Below are 265 nucleotides of genomic sequence, written 5' to 3'. Positions count from 1 at the left end.
CGGCGTTCGTTGACAGTAAAGATCTGAGAACCAATGAGAGCGAGCTGCTGCGTTCAGGTGCTCCTACGGCGTCCCGTCACGATGGACTTCAGGACGCTCTGACGCCGACACACGTGTTAAAGAACGCCGTGTTTCTGCTTCACGTCCACGTGTCACTGACTGTTGCATGATTGTTCTGAAGTCATTTTTCCGATTATTGCGACTGAACCTGAACGCAGCACGAGTTCAGACTGATGCTGCCTGGTGAAGCTTTAACGTCTGTGAA

The sequence above is a fragment of the Echiichthys vipera genome (genome assembly GCF_963691815.1).
Source record: "Echiichthys vipera genome assembly, chromosome: 18".
Taxonomy (NCBI): domain Eukaryota; kingdom Metazoa; phylum Chordata; class Actinopteri; order Perciformes; family Trachinidae; genus Echiichthys; species Echiichthys vipera.
Note: the sequence above shows the minus strand (reverse complement) of the source record.